The sequence below is a fragment of the Xyrauchen texanus genome, chromosome 25 (genome assembly GCF_025860055.1).
Source record: "Xyrauchen texanus isolate HMW12.3.18 chromosome 25, RBS_HiC_50CHRs, whole genome shotgun sequence".
NCBI lineage: Eukaryota > Metazoa > Chordata > Actinopteri > Cypriniformes > Catostomidae > Xyrauchen > Xyrauchen texanus.
Window position 1 is genome coordinate 26,597,510 of NC_068300.1, and position 16,665 is coordinate 26,614,174.

Consider the following 16,665-nt stretch of genomic DNA (forward strand, 5'->3'; position numbering starts at 1 on the left):
GTTTTGTGTTAGTCTCTCAGAATCTGATTTACTAATTACAATACCCAAGTATCTGACTAATTGTTTAACCTGTATTCCAGATATATTTGAGTCTTCAAGTTGGTGTACAGCCATAATCTCACTCTTAGCCTGATTCACACTTAGACCTGAGGCATCAGAGAACAATTTAAGTGCCTCCAAAATAACAGGGATCTGATCTTTGTTTTTCAAAAATAAACAAGTGTCATCAGCGAGTTGACTAATAGTTAAAGTGAAATCTCCTATTTCAATACCTTTGATTTGAGAGCAATGCAGAGTGTAAAGATTCAAAGTTTCGGCTACTAATAAAAATAAAAATGGGGAAATAGGACATCCCTGTCTAATGCCTCTTTGGATACCAAAACGAGCAGACGTACCATTAGATAAAGAGACACTACTAGAAATATTTTTGTAAAGTGTGTGCATCATATTTGTAAAAGTTGGGCCAAAACCAAAATAATTAGGAGCTTGATACATGAAATTGTGCTCTACTGTAGCGAAAGCCTTACAAAAATCTAAAAACAAAATAAGAGCTTCCTCATTGACCAAATCTGAATAATCTAAAAGGTCTAAGATCAGTCTAATATTGTTTGAAATACTTCTTCCTTTCATAAATCCAGACTGTGTGACAGATATGATTTCCTCCAAGCATGGTTTTAACCTATTGGCGTATAGAGATGCTAACAATTTGTAGTCCGAGTTGAGCAGTGTGATTGGGCGCCAATTATCTAAATGCAAAACGTCTTTAATTGGTTTTGGAACTAGTGTCATTACTCCTTGTTTCATAGATTCTGTAAGTTCTCCATTTGCTGCACATTCATTGAACACATTCAAAATAAACTCTCTAATTTCTTCCCAAAAACATCTGTAAAACTCAAAAGGTAAACCATCGGGTCCTGGGCTTTTGTTAAGTGGTGTTTTTTTGATGATATCATCTAATTCTTTCAATGACATCTCCTCTTCACAAAGGTTTTTGCTGTTTATATTTATACTAGGAATGTAAGGCTGTATCTTGTTAAAAAATAAACTACTTGAATCAGGATTAAAAAATGATGTATATAATTTTTGGTAAAAATCTGAAACAAATTTTGAAATTATTTTATCATCTGATATAAGAGTGTTATCAATATACAAAGAGGAAATTTGTTTTAGTTCAGCTCGTTTTTTTTTTCCAAATTGAAAATATGCAGAGTTTTTTTTCGCCAGCTTCTAGCCATTTGGCTCTAGATCTAATGAAGGCCCCTTTAGCCTTTTCTATATAAAAGGAGTCTAATTTTTCTCTTAATAGGTATAAACTTTCTTTATCTGCATCATTTGGGTTGGGAAGACAAGTAATGCGGTTAATTTCTTTCCATATAAATTCAAATTGTAATCCTTTTGACTTTAAAAGATCTTTACTAAATTTTATGGAGAACTTTCGACACTCATATTTAAACAATTCCCAGTTTAAGGTACTAGAAATATTAGTATTTTTTTTAAAAGAATCAATTATGCCTTTAATACCCAAACAATAATCAGAATTGTTTAATAAAGAGCTATTCAATTTCCAATACCCTGGTTTCCTAAATAAGTTATGTTTAATGTCAGAGATTTCTAACTCGATACCTGCATGATCAGTTAAGGGTGCATTGGAAATAGAACATGATTTAACAGAAGAAATCAGATTATCAGATATTAACCAAAAATCAATACGTGATTTTTGTGTCAAATCAGATTTAAACCAGGTGAAGGAAGGGGGAGAGTCATTATGTAAGAATCTATGAATATCTAAAGAGAGACTGGTACACATATCACTAATTATTTTGTTGACAGTAGTAATGCCATATTTTGGAGGAAATCTATCATAGCATAAATCAGGAGCCTCATTAAAGTCCCCACCCATAATTAGTGATGTAGATGGGTATTTTGTTTTTAAAGAAATTAATTTGGAGGTTAAATCTGTAAAGAGACAACTATTAAGACTGGATCGGTTAAAGCCATAGACATTTGCTAGAATAACAATGTTTTCCCCAAACTGGATAACAATAATTAACCACCTGCCTTCATTTGAACAATGTGATTCAAGTAAAGTGTAATTAAAGTGTTGATTAAATAAAATCATAACCCCAGCAGAATTATTGGAACCATGACAGTAGATAATTTTACTCCCCCACTGATTCGACCAGAAACGTTCGTCTTTCACAACTGAATGCGTTTCTTGTAAAAAATAGACATCTCTACACTTCGATTTACAAAAAAGAAATAAAGCTTTACGTTTGGTTAAGTCTCGGATTCCCCTAACATTAAGTGAAAAACCGTTTAACTTAAATGACATAAAAACAAACGAACAAGAACGTGAAAGCAAAATCTATTATATAGTAAGTAAAACTAAAACTTCTAAATGGATTAAGGTAGACAAAAAGTGAGTGCAACACTTATCTAGACCTCCTCATTATAACGTTAATTAGAACAAGTTTAACGTTTCTCTAACCTAGGTTGGCACCCTTACAAGAAGTAAGTTCCCCGAGAATGAAAAACCTCACAGAATGTTAGAAACACGACAAAGAGTCACTTATATGTGGTCAGCTGTAATTTTCTTCCCGTCGATGATGGCAGCTGAACCCTGAAACCCTGCACGTTTACCTTCCAGTCTAGCTTGGTTCACAAGTGGCCACAGTTTGTTTCGAGCCTCCCTTGCGCGTTGTGTTAAGTCCTCCGTTATCCTGACATTCTTTTGTTTGAGAATTTCGGAACGCTTTGCGTCGGCCCAGATGAGGTCACGGTGTGTGCGAGAGGTGAACTGCACAATAATGCGACGAGGCTGCTGAGTGAGCCCTTTCTTTCCAAGCCTGTGGGCCACGTCGATGGAAGACTGGAGAACATCTGCTAGAGATGGTGAAACAAAGCGCAGTATTTCCATCACAGCCATCTTTACGTTCTCACCGTCCACTTCAGAAATACCAGCAATCCTTAGGTTCCACCGCCTTTTGTATGCCTCTAATTCATCCAGCTTTTCCCAAAGTTGTTTGTTTTCGGTCTTTAGCGATGTAACTTGATCCTTCATCACAGTGGAGTTTGTAACAGCAAAATCGGCCTTGTCCGAGATCGCGTTCATTTCAGATCCGAGTTCAGCGATGCGGTTTGAATTACAGGAGACAGAGTTTTCAATTGCCGTTAACTTCTCTAAAAAATCGTCTTGCTTTTTCCCAAGTTTCTCAATTGCTTCCAAGAGAACAGCATTCGATGGCTCTGTAGTATGGCGTCGTATCTTCGATTGTGGACTCTTGGTGGGAGTATCAGGTAACGTTGAAAGAGCCGATTTATCCGTCTGCACGGGCGACATTGCGTAATCATGCACACGTTTTACTGGTAAAGCGTCTTCCATGTTTCGATGAGGGAAAAGACCGATAGTTATAACCGACGGAAAGAGCAGTCACTTCTCAAATAGCATAGGCCTACAGATTAATTTCCAAGAAAGTGGGTATAGGAAACATCCATCATCTTCAAGAAAAATCCAGTTGTAAGGGTTCTTAACTTTGTAGTATTTAGTATCAAATTTATTCACATGAGGATCGGTTAGGTCAAGAATTGCACATAAACTTTTAAGAGCTACTGAAAACACGACTTACACAGGCGCCATCTTGGCCCTCCTGGTCTGCATCAATTCATGATTCAGTGAAATTCATTCAAAGCGCTCTATCACTGAATCATTTGGAGTGGTTTCTCACAGTAAAACAGTATTGGGATATTTACGAATACAGCGCTGGATACAGTGTACATTTACCTACAGTCAACTGAAACAAAAGACTGTCTTTTTGAGAGGTAACTTTGAGAAACTTCAGCTAGTGCTGTGTAATGTGAACAAGGGGCTGTTCAAACTGAACCTTTTCTTGCATCCGCTCGCGCTGTTTTTCAATCGTTTACCATGTAAACATTTGCTAGATAGATGTAACGTATGCGTCACGTTTCACTGTGTTTTAATCAACTCTCACGGGAGCGCTGCATTTTTAAACCGTGGCAAAGAACTTCTTCAACTGATAAAAACGCCTCTCGAGACACCTGCATTCTGCTCTATTCGTTGTGGTGCCTTTTGCTTTTTTAACACGATAACCCATCTGTCTGAATGGTTACTGGAAGACACGCTTTAGGCCAATAGTTACATGAATGCTATTCATACTCGAGAAAATAAATAAATGCTTAGCTTCAAAGTTACCAGAATTGACCGCTTTGGTGTTGTTTTTATCGGGGGAACATGCCGCCGTATCCCCCAAAATATAAGGATTATGAGGCAGATTTAGAGGTCTGCAACCCAACGGGACCTGAGAACCCGACAGGTTTCTGGTCGGGTTCAGGTTTGTAACTAATGAAAAAATAAAAAGGCCCATCTCACTCACAGACACGCGCGAATAGCCGAGTTAGGGGCCGTTCACAACGAATGTGTTCTTGCGCTCGTCTGTTCTGTTTTTCCATTGTTTAAACACTTGCTGGACGAATGTCTTTGACATTTGCACTGCATCGCACTTTTTGTTTTACATTTACATTTTAAACACCATGTCACGTTAAAAAGAACTTCAGATTTTCAAAAACGCTTGTTGAGACACCTGAGCTCTGTTTCATTCTTTGCGCTGGGTCTAGATTGTTTTTAGCGCAGTTGCCACAAAGATTCAATTATCTGAACAAGTTCCTGTTGCATAAAGGGGACTGTTGCATTGTTTCATATTATTCCAGTTTGTTCTGCACCAGGTGAAGTTTCAGCAAATAAATGGAAAGGCAATACTTTTCCCCCTTCTGCTCTAGTACACTGATGGGGGCTGCTGTGCCTTGTTAAAACTGTGTATGTTTACTGCCTCAGTACTGTTAAGAATGTTGCATATATGCTTACATTAAATACAGCTATACTAGGAGAAGAAATTAGATAGTAAGCGATGTCCTGGGCAGGTTCTTGCTTAAAGTCTGATAGTATCGTTCAGCCAGTTATGGTCAGACCACACAGTCTCTGGTTGTGGTCGGGTTTCATTTTAAGGCCTGTGCAGAACTCTATAGGCAGATTTCTGTGCATACCCTCAGATTAAATCCTACTGGCACCCATGCTGTGGGAGCTTAAGATGACTGAAAGGAGATAATGGTCATTCAGAACTCACTTTTGAAGCAATTATTATTGGAAAATCAGTTTGGAATGACTCTACAGCATGGATTGTGCTCCCTTCGAAGTGTTTAAATGCTTATTTCTTCTGAAAGCAAATTTTGTCAATGTTTAGAAGTACACTAGCATGTAGATTACCTTAAAGCTAATATATATGGACTAAAAGCAGCAAACATACATTTAGATTTTATGGGGTCTTTAAAGTAACATTACTAAACACTCATAGTCTCTCCCAGAGGATATCTCAAGATGTGCTGTATGACGAAGTGTCTGTAAAATCTCAGTGGTTTCTGGTGTGATTTGTACATTTCCTCCTTAAAAAAAAGATGAAAAACAACTAATCTCTGTGATGTGATCAAAATGGTTCAATGGTAAGACTATCACAAGGAAATAAACATTCAAACGAATTGGTCTGAGGTGCTATATCAAGTGTTGAATCAGATAATGAAAGAGGAAACAATCAAGAAAACAAGGATTAATGCTCAAATGCTACTCTGTACTGAAGTTATCTTCACCAAATGCTCTCCAGTGTACAATAAAAGTCACAAAGACCTTCTGGAGGCTTTGAAGGCAATAAAACCACAACAACATTTTCCAACATCCATTGCTCAGACTTCAACCACAACAAATCAATCTATTCCACCTTGACACACCAAGGTAGACTATCTATCCCAGCGTATTGAGGCAGGAGAGGGAGCATCTGTGCTTTATCTGAAACCTAATTCCTCCTCCTCCAAAGGAGATAAATGAGAGGCATGCAATGGGTTTGCAGGTTGGTTACTGGCAGGCTGCTCTGTCATAGTTACAGCTCTATAGACTTCTCTGTGCTGCTGCTCTGTGTTTCTGACTGAGATTGAATGGAGTCCTGAAACAGGAATGCCCTCTCTGCTGTATCATGTTTAAATATGTACCTTTTTACCACTGTATCATGCTTTAGTTTGCACCATGTCATGCTTTAGCATACAAACTATGCAGTGTGCCCCATATCATGCCTTACTATGCAACCTCTTAGCACTGTATCCTACTTTAGTATATAAACTATTGCCACTGTATCATTCTTTAGTATCAGAAACAGAATCAGCTTTATTGCCAATTATGCTTACACATACAAGGAATGTGTCTCTGTGACAGGAGCTTCCAGTGCACAAGAATACAAAAACAATACAAAAACAGCAACAAGACATAGATAATAAAAAACTAATTATTATACACCTACATACAGACACACAAACACATACATTGTGCAAATCTAATACAAATGTGATATCTGTTATGTACAGTGCAAAATACAAATCTGTTATGTATAATCTGTTTTCTTTCCAGAGTAATGAAGTGGCAGAAGAGGTTGGATGTGTTGGATAAATATTAAAAAGACAGAACTTAGTATTGCACATAGTTATTGCTCAATGGGTCAGTTTTAACTGTTCATGAGATGGATAGGCTTAGGGAAAAAACTGTCCCTGGGTCTGTCGGTTCTGGTGCTCCTAATAATCCTCTGATTTCGTAGCTGAACCAAACCAGACAGTTATTGAAGTGCAGAGGACAGACTCTGTGACTGCTGAGTACAACTGTATCAGCAGTGCATGTGGCAGGTTGAACTTCCTCAGCTGGTGAAGGAAGTACAACCTCTGCTGGGCCTTTTTCACAATGGAGTCAAGGTGGGTCTCCCACTTCAGGTCCTGTGAGATGGTAGTGCCCAGGTACCTGAAGGACTGTTTAGAATGGTGAGGGGGGATCAGTGTTGGGGTGTTCCCGGTTTTGAGTGTGTTCAGCTCCAGGTTGTTTTGACTGCACCAGACAGACAGCCATTCAACCTCCCTTCTGTATGCAGACACATCGTCATCTTGTATGAGGCAGATGACAGTAGTGTCATCTGCAAACATCAGGAGCTTGACAGAGGGGGTCCTTGCCTGTCTGTCAGAAAGCTGGTAATCCACTGACAGATAGACTGATGCACCCTGTATCAACCTAGTCTCATAGAATGAAACTATAACTAAATGTTTGCATACTGACTTTTTCATGTACTGTTCTACATTTTCGCCAAACCTTTTTTGGTATGCACCCATATGACAAGGTTCTTCAACTCTCTCTGAAGGAGGAAGTGGGAGCCAGGTGTACAATCCAACGTGAGTTTTATTTCTACACTTGCCAATAAACTACTTTTCAGCACAACATAAAATTAATGAACACATAGTCATCGTTGTGTGTCTCTCTCCCTCCTCCGGCAGTCTGGACACTTTTTATACCTCTCCAGCTGTCACTGAAACACAAAACAGCTGTTATAGATCATTTCCGACAGGTGTCAATCCTTACCGTTCTTCATCTCCCAGCCTTGTTCTCCACACATATCGCTCAGCCACGCCCACAACACTACAACCCTGTATCATTCTTTAGTATGCACTGTGTCAAGATTTAGAATACAAACTACTACCACTGGATCATGCTTTAGCATCCACTCTATTTTCGCTGTATCATGCTTCATGCATTCATGAGGCTAATCTCTTGATTGATCATGTTGTTGTTGTTAGAATAATGTCCTACATCAATAAAATATTTGGTTTTGTTTGTAAATGTACATGCCTTTAAAGGCAGATTACATGAGAGCAGGTAAGTTTAATTGATGGTTGTTGTTCTCCCTGTTTGATAGATGGCTAAAACATGTTTGCATTTGATATGTAAAGAATCAAGAAGAGCATCCTAGGGAAAAAAAGAAAGTTAAATCATCTTTGCTTTTCAGCCAGTTATTCAGAATGATAAAAAACTTCTGTGGAGATCTGAGACAAAGGCAGGCATCCTTTCACACAAGAACAGGCCTGTGTGATGATCACAACACTCTGAATAGCATCTGAATATGCAGATTAAGAGGAAGATGCTCTGAAGGTTTCTGAGAGGTTTAGATTGCGCTCACACAGCCATCTGCCTGAGAGAAGATAAGATTACCATAATTTTGATGAGAGAGCTCTTGTTTTGGAAACCAAAATAACCACAATTTGTTTTGAGCCTTGCCACACATAAACCACAGTCTCACTTGTGAGGTTCAAAGTCAGAACAGTCTGCCAAATGCCTCACATAACCACATTTGATCATAAACAGTCTTGCAGGTCATTTGTGATAGGGAACAAAACAAAATGACAATCTGAAACATTCAGAAATGTAGATGCAGTAGGCCCAATTCAACTACTTACAGTATATGCCATACTATGTACATAATGGTAAAGCCTAACATGTTCTGTGTATGGTAAAACTGTATGCCAGGACATACTGCCACAATCATCTTGATACCACAGACCACTGTTGTGTACTGTTTGTATTTGCAGGTAAGCAGTAATATTTAGCTTAATCCATTACCTTAAAAGTCATTATTACCTTTTTAGATTCATTTAAAAAAAACTGCTGCGGTAGTTTCAGCCTCAAATTCCTTGTCACTTTTATTTATGGCAATATTAACCCAATAATTTCATCCGGGCAGCTTTGGTCTACTTTTTTTTTTAACATACTATGATTTTGACATCTTAATTCAAATCTTGCAAATTATTTAGAATAGATAGTATGTGAATTGGGAAGCAGGGATGCTTTCATGCTGCAAAACACCTTTCAAATGCAAGCAGAGTCACTTTAATAATTATCAGTTCCAAATAACCTTGAGCTCATAATAATCCTAATGCCCATTCCCAGATAATCAGCAGCACTGATGGATAATGAATAATTATAGCTCCAGGCTTAGTTAACTATTGATGGTTTTAAAATGTGAGGTGAGTTTCAATGGACAGAAATAAGAATCTACATGCTGCTAAATTCATGGACTGTCTGGATGCGTGTTATACCCTGCTGATAAGTCTTTCATTACAACACTCACTCATCCCTGGAGCTATCTTAAAATAGATCCACAAACTCACTGGTCCTGACCAGACAAACAGCTGAGAATGAGAGAGAGTGGGAGGAAGAGAGAAGAAAAGAAACTCCCAGTACATACATGCACAAAGTATCATGCATCAATCCATAAATTACTTAAAGAGTTTTGTGGCTCTGACTCCTTGTTTATCAGCATTGGGGTCATCTTTATGCCTGTGCACTACTGAAAGTCGACAAAATTAACTTTACCGTCTTTCTCTTCCTGAAAAATAGACTCACCCTGTACTCACACACATATCCAAATTTTTGTCCAATTAAATGCACTCTAGAATGAGCATGCCCCTCCTCCTGATGCCACCTGCCACTGACTAGCAATAGTAAGTAGCAAATCATGTGTGATATTAACTAAAGGCAAATGGCTGTTAAAAAAAAATGGGGATGTGCCCTTGGTAGTATCCCTCCCCAACTTCCTGTTCCAATAGGAAAGATATTTTTTTGATGATCCAAGATGGCGGCGCGGTAGCACGCAGCGGCCACTCCGGATCCACAATGGTGCTATTTTTGTTAAAAAAGCCCGACTTTTGCAACACATGGACATCGGAGCAACCAGTGTTCGTGTCTACCATCGCCAGACACTACTCAAATATAAGACTCATGCAAAAACCAAGCTGCATGATGACCTGCAGGAGGCGCTACGCGTACTCGGCTTGCTGCGGAGACCAGGCCTCCAGCCCTCGGCGTCGCCTGATGCCGGTGGCGGGGAGAGGACGTCGTGGCGGTGTCGCGAAAGCGAAGCGGAAAGAGGGCGGGGTCCATGCTAGGCTAAAAACAAACCCTAGCCGGCCGGCTCTCCCGTCTATCCTGCTCTCAAATGTTTGCTCCCTGGACAATAAACTGGACTATATCCGACTCCAGCAGGCTACGCAGCGTGAGTTTAGAGACTGCTGCATCTTTGTTTTCACGGAGGCGTGGCTCAGCGACAGAGTTCGGATGCCGCCATTCAGCTAGACGGGCTCGCCTCGTTTCATGCCGACAGAAATACAGCTCTCTCGCGGTAAGACTTCGCGGTGGTGGCTTGTGTGTTTACATCAACACGAATGGTGCAAGAACTCTATGCTAGTCTCTAGTTACTGTTCATCGCTGTTGGAGCTTGTGACTGTTAGATGCAGACCTTTTTATCTACCACGGAAATTCACCACTGTTTGCATAACCGGGTTTACATTCCCCAAGCTAACGCTAAGGAAGCTCTGTGAACTGTATGGGGCTATGAGCGAACTGCAGAACGCTCACCCCGACGGACTGTTTATTGTCGCCGGAGATTTCAACCATGCAAATCTCAAGACAGTGCTCCCTAAATTCCATCAGTATGTGGACTTTGCAACGAGAGGCTGAGCAGCTTGATCTTGTTTACACAAACATCCCAGGCGTGCACGGTGGAGCCCCGCCCCACCTCGGCTACTCAGACCACATCTCTGTTATGTTAATTCCAGCATACAGACCGCTAGTCAGGCGCACAAAACCGCTTCAGAAGCAGGTGAAAACTTGGCCAGCAGGAGCCATCTCTGCTCTTCAGGACTGTTTTGAGTGTACTGACTGGCACATGTTCAGGGAGGCTGCAACATATGGCGATTCTACCAACTTGGAGGAATACACAGCATCAGTGACCAGCTACATCAGCAAGTGCATTGATGATGTCACTTTCTCCAAGACCATCACCACACGCTCCAACCAGAAGCCGTGGATGACTCGCGGAGGTGCGCGCGCTGCTGAGGTCCGAGACTCCGCCTTCAGAGCAGGCGATAAGGCAGCCCTAAGAACAGCTAGGGCCAAACTGTCACGGGCAATCAGAGAGGCAAAGCGCGCTGCGCCCAGAGAATCCACAGTCACTTCCAGGACAGCGGTGACACGCGGCGCATGTGGCAGGGCATCCAGGCCATCACCAACTACAGGACAACATCAGTTGCCTGTGACAAAGATGCCTCCCTTCCAGATGCGCTGAGCGACTTCTACGCTCGGTTTGAAGTGCAGAACGACGTGATGGCGAGGAAGTCCACCCCTCCTCCCAACGACCAGGTGCTCTGTCTTACCACGGCAGATGTGAGGAAAACTCTACGTAGAGTCAACCCACGGAAGGCTGCTGGACCAGACAACATTCCTGGCAGAGTGCTCAGAGGATGTGCAGACCAGCTAGCAGATGTTCTTACCGACATCTTCAACATCTCTCTGAGCAGCGCCGTTGTTCCAACGTGCTTCAAGGCCACCACCATCATCCCCATGCCAAAGAAGTCTTCAGTGTCCTGCCTCAACGACTACCGTCCCGTCGCACTTACACCCATCATCATGAAGTGCTTCGAGAGGCTCGTCATGAGGCAGATTAAGACCCAGCTGCCCCCTCACTAGACCCACTGCAGTTTGCGTATCGTTCAAACCGTTCAACGGACGATGCCATCACCACAACCCTCCATCTGGCCCTCACCCACCTAGACAATAAGGACTCATACGTTCGAATGCTGTTCATAGATTTCAGCTCAGCATTCAACACAATCATTCCCCAGCACCTGATTGGAAAGCTGAACCTGCTGGGCCTGGACACCTCCCTCTGCAACTGGATCCTGGACTTCCTGACTGGGAGACCTCAGTCAGTCCGGATCGGGAACAGCATCTCCACCACCACCACACTGAACACTGGGGCCCCCAGGGCTGTGTGCTCAGTCCACTGCTGTTCACTCTGCTGACTCACGACTGTGCAGCAATGCACAGCTCGAATCACATCATCAAGTTCGCCGATGACACGCGACCGTGGTGGGTCTCATCAGCAAGAACAACGAGTCAGCATACAGAGAGGAGGTGCAGCGGCTGACGAACTGGTGTAGAGCCAACAACCTGTCCCTGAATGTCGACAAAACAAAAGAGATGGTTGTTGACTTTAGGAGAGCACAAGGTGAACACACTCCGCTGAACATCGACGGCTCCTCTGTGGAGATCGTCAAGAGCACCAAATTTCTTGGTGTTCACCTGGCGGAGAACCTCACCTGGTCCCTCAACACCAGCTCTATCACCAAGAAAGCCCAGCAGCGTCTCTACATTCTTCGAAGGCTGAGGAAAGCACATCTCCCAACCCCCATCCTCACTACATTCTATAGAGGGACTATTGAGAGCATCCTGAGCAGCTGCATCACTGCCTGGTTTGGGACTTGCACCGTTTCGGACCGCAAAGCCCTGCAGAGGATAGTGAGGACAGCTGAGAAGATCATTGGGGTCTCTCTTCCCTCCATCAAAGACATTTTCAAAAAACACTGTATCCATAAAGCAACCAGCATTGTGGACGACCCCACACACCCCTCACACAAACTCTTTACCCTCCTCCCGTCTGGCAAGAGGTACCGAAGCATTCAGGCCCTCACGGCCAGACTGTGTAACAGCTTCTTCTCCCAAGCCATCAGACTTCTCAATACTCAGAGACTGGTTTGACACACACACGTGTCCTGAGTTGCACTTTAATAACTGTCACTTTATAACTGTCTGCTAACTGTCTGCTACCTCAATAACTGCTATGTGCATAGAACATTATCTCATAGTATGTTATGTTTACATTTTTAGAAACTGTCATCTTTTTGCACTACTGAGTACTGGTCGGCGCTGCACTGTCTATTGTCCTGTTCATTGTCAGTAATTTGTTGTACTGTCCTGTACTTTCTGCACATGTTTGCACGTGCACTTTATATAGGTGTATATAGGTAGTTTATATAGGTATTTTATTTCGTTGTGTAGTCTCATGTGGTCCTATGTTGGTCCTTTGTTGTTTTTATGTAGCACCATGGTCCTGGAGGAACGTTGTCTCGTTTTGCTGTGTACTGTACTAACTGTATATGGTTGAAACGACAATAAAAACCACTTGACTTGACTTGACTGATCAGCACAGGAATGAAAACTGATTTATCAATTTATTTCATGGCTTTGAAGCTTTTGTCATTGTTCATTCTCAAAGATCTTTTGCTGCCTTCACGTGCTATCGGAATTATTGAAGTTGCACAGAAACGACTCCTCAAGTCGTGACAAGGAAACTGAGATCATTTTGATACCCGAGTTTCCGAGTTGGGAGGAGATAAAGTATGGTTTCTGTTGTGAATCACAGTTTTTATTCATTTTCTTAATACAGCTCATTTTTAGTGCTTGCTGTTTTGGTCAAATTAATTTATGTATATCAGCAACCATTTGATACATTTTGTGCATTTTACACTGTGAATATAGAATGTATTTGACCAAAATTCCTTTATTGTCAGCAAGCTAACTGAGTAATGTGTATTATGGTGTCAAAATAAAGGTTTCTCAAGGAATATGTATTAATTAATCTGTTGTTCCCCTTCTGTCACTCACTCGACGTTGTGTTGAATGTATTGACACAAGGGGTCTTTCTTGAGAGCCTCGCGTACCTCTGAACATGAGAAAAGGCCAATGAGAAATTGGCAGACAGAATTTGCATGTCCCGCCCCCAGACATACAGGTTTAAAGGAAAGCAGGCGTGTGTCTGTCAGTCAGATTTTTTCTTCGGAGCCGAGCGGTTGTGCAGCAGCCAACTGAATCTCACTACTGTTCCACTCACCTCTATAAGCAGAGCATTGCTGTTGGATCTACGGCACATTACCAGCGGCTTTCTCCCTCTCTGCACGCTGTGCAGTCCATGCCCCTGGGCGCTTCGACAGCGCTTCTGTTAAAAGAGTGTATACCTCTAAAAGAGAAGTATTTTCCCTCTAAAAGAGTAATACACAGCAGGCGTTGAACATCCTTTTCAGGACGTGTCTTTTTAAAGATGCCCTTCTGCCCCTGTGTACTTCCTGGATGTGGTCGATATCTCTCCAAGTCTGACAGTCATAGATTCTGCATCGTGTTCCTGGGTAGCGATCACACCGATGTAGATGGTTCATGTACTCACTGCGAGAATATGACCATGGCAATTTTGCGGTCGAGGCTTTCATTTTAAGTGAATGCCACTTCAGCCGGATGACCCAGCTGCCGATGGAGGCGATTTGGGGATGGCAGCAGGCTCGGTTTTGCCGGGTAGATCCCCCGGCACGCTCGCTTTCTTCCGTCCGGGCTCGAACTGAGTGCTGCTTGCCTCACGGCCAGCCGCGTTCTCCCTCGAGCCCCCTGAGTTGGATGATGATGTCGCCGCTGCATCGGAGAGCATTCAGGCGTCTGACGCAGAAGACTCGACTGGGCTGCCACCTTCGGGTCAGCCCGCACACTGTGAGGCTGATGCGCAGATGGCCGACAAGCTTTCCCGGGCTGCCGTGAGCGTTGGGTTGGACTGCAACCCTCCGTCTTCCCCACAGCCTTTACGGGTTGACGATTGGTACCTCAGGTCAAGGCGCCGCTCCCAGTCCTCCAGGTGGACAGAATGGTTGCGATCCACCTGTGCCCCGAGAACGCCGCCACCTGGCGGGATCACCCGGTACTCCCCTCCAAGGCCTGTAGGATGATGTCGTCACTGACCTCGAAAGCCTAAAGTGCCACTGGTCAGGCTGCCTCTGCCCTGCATGCCATGGCTCTCCTGCAGGTCCACCAAGCCAGAACTGCACCTGGGTAGTCCCGACCCCGACGTGCTGCAGTAACTGCGCTCTGCCACCGACCTCACTCTCAGAGCCACGAAGGTCACATCGGGCACTCGGGCAGGCGATGGCCACCCTTGTGGTCCAGGAATGGCACATCTGGCTGAACATGGTCGAGATAAGCAATGTTGACAAGGCCCGCTTTCTCAACGCCCCCTGACTCCCAGCTTGGCCTCTTCGGCCCGGGCAGTCAGATGTTCACTCTGGAGCTGGTATCAATACCAGTCCTTCCCCCGGTGGAGGGCCGGGAGGAAAATCCTTATTTTCCTTATTTTCTTTTGTCACTTTGGGCTGCGGTACCCACAATGTCAATAAAAGAGCGATTTCCTCACTCCCTGGGTCATCTAGCTGGTGAGTGCCATTCTCACAGCGACCCGGCAACAAAATCCTACAGTCCCAGTTCCCCGGACACAGTTACCTCGCCTCCGGACCCGCGACTGCCCATCCCTGAAGACGTCTCTACAGGACCTCTTCCTCAGTTTTTACCCCGTCCCCTTCCGGGTGCGCGGAGCAAGGTAAGGGCTTTGAGTCTTTTCTCAGCACCCAATCCTCGGGACACGCTCTTGCCTACCAACTCATCATTACCCCCCGCTGCAAAGCCCCACCCGGTACGTAAAAAATTATCATACCTCTAGTGCCTCTCGCATGGAGCTTGGATGCATGGCTTTTGCTATCCAACCCATCACATTGGTTGGCCAGGACCATCCAACTCAGCTACGTGATTCAATTCGTCAGGCTCCTGCCCACGTTTCAGCGGTATTCGCTCCAATTCGATGCATGGCGAAAATGCCAGCAGCTTACGGGCAGAGTTTACAACTCTGCTACTCAAAGACGCGATATAGCCTGTCCCTCCAGCCGAGGCCTTACTTCATCGTACCCAAAAAAGGCAGTGGGTTCAACAAACTCCCGTTCAAAATGCTCACGCAGAAACAGATTTTAACCTGCATTCTGCATCAAGATTAGTTCGCGACAGTAGACCTGAAGGACGCGTACTTCCACGTCTGCATTTTTCCTCGACACACCCTTTCTGCAGTTTGTGTTCGATGGCCAGGCATATCAGTACAAGGTCCTTCCCTTTGGCCTCTCCCTGTCCCCTCACGTCTTCACGAAGGTCGCAGAGGCAGCCCTTGCACCGCTACGGGATGTGGGCATCCGCATACTCAACTACCTCGATGACTGGCTCATTCTAGCTCATTCTCAAGAGTCACTATGCGCCCACAGGGACCAGGTGCTCAGGCACCTCAGTCGACTAGGGCTTCAGGTCAACTGGGAAAAGAGCCCGCTCTGGTACTCCCTATCAGAGGCCCCTCTTGGGACAGACGTGCTGGCACACAGCTGGCCCCGGGCGCTGCGCAAGTACGCATTTCCCCCAGTGAGCCATCTTGCACTGGTGCTGTGCAAGGTCAGGGAAGACGAGGAACAAGTCACCTTAGTGGCTCCTTACTGGCCCACTCGGACTTGGTTCTCAGATCTCACGCTCCTCGCGACAGCAACTCCCTGGAAAATTTCCCTGAGAAAGGATTACCCCTTCTTTCCCAGGGACGGGGCACCCTCTGGCATCTGTGCCCAGACCTCTGGAACCTCCACGTCGCCCCTGGACGAGATGCGGAAGATCTGAGCGACCTGCGGCCCTAGACACAATCAACCAAGCCAAAGCTCCCTCTACCAGGCAGCTGTAAGCCCTAAAGTGGCGCTTGTTCGCAAATTGGTGTTCTTCCCGGTCTGAAGACCCGCAGAGATGCGCAGTTCGGTCAGTGCTTTCATTCCTGCAAGAGAGGTTGGAGGGGAGGCTGTCCCCCTCCACCTTGAAGGTGTATGTAGCCACTATCATGACCCACCACGATGCAGTGGACGGCAAGTCCTTGGATAAGCACGACTTGATTATCAGGTTCCTTAGAGACGCTTGGAGGCTGAATACTCCCCTGTTCCCCTTCTGGGATCTCTCAGCGGTCCTCTCGGGCCTTCAGAGACCCCCCTTCGAGCCACTTGACATCTTAATTCTAAAACCGTGACCGGGCTACATTCCCAAGCTTCCTACGACCCCCTTCGGGGAACAGTTGTGAA